Source organism: Papaver somniferum, chromosome 10 (assembly GCF_003573695.1).
Source record: "Papaver somniferum cultivar HN1 chromosome 10, ASM357369v1, whole genome shotgun sequence".
Taxonomy (NCBI): Eukaryota; Viridiplantae; Streptophyta; class Magnoliopsida; order Ranunculales; family Papaveraceae; genus Papaver; species Papaver somniferum.
In genome coordinates, this window is record NC_039367.1 from 128,652,729 (window position 1) to 128,653,497 (window position 769).

At 31.5% G+C, this 769-nt stretch overlaps 1 non-coding gene across 1 annotated transcript; it reads right to left on the reverse strand.

The window, feature by feature from the left end:
* Positions 1-89, reverse strand: LOC113319855. Its single transcript, XR_003345834.1, has one exon. It is a non-coding gene; the product is annotated as a small nucleolar RNA Z101 (small nucleolar RNA).
* Between the last annotated feature and the right edge of the window lie 680 nt (positions 90-769).

Below are 769 nucleotides of genomic sequence, written 5' to 3' on the forward strand. Positions count from 1 at the left end.
TTTAGGCATCAGATCTCCAAGGTGTTTAACATCACTGAACAATCAGATGCAAATTACCCATTTGATATATTGTTCCTCATTCGCCATATCATATTAAACTACAAATGCAGAGGATGTGCACGAGAACAAAAAGTATGAAAATGGATATGACTGTGAGGATTAAGAAGTAAACTGTGTATGAGCTTAAACAAGTATTTTCTCATATGTCAAAATACAAAGAAATCATAAATCTAATCAGTTAAGTAGTAAAGCAAGTCATGTACAGTGACAAACCTTGAATGTACAGCAGCAGTAGCAGCAACAACCAACTTAAAGAATGAGTGAACTCCAAGAAGACCTGAAATTTGCAGCTGAAACTCGAAACCTAATCACAAAAGCAAGAAAAAAAGAATGAATTTAGTATTGAAGAAACCAATATTTATTCCACATTTTAAAGCCCCCTTCTAATCAATCAATCAAGTAACCAAAAATAGATAATTTCCATTTTTCCTTTTTTCATAAACAGTTATTGACATCAAAAGTTAGACTTCACTTTAACATTTCAAATCAAAAAACCTCAAGAACAGTGGAATCAACTATTTGAGAAATGAAAGATAAAGAAACCTTAATTTCTAATTGCTAGTCATGTTCTGATGTTCCTTCCACCAATAGTAATCACAAATCAAATCACCATAGAAAAAGAACATCCCATTTAGAAAGTTTAATCTTCATCTTTTCATGAACAGTTTGTCTTAAAGAATTTCTAAGAGAAACCACACTGAACTTAGAA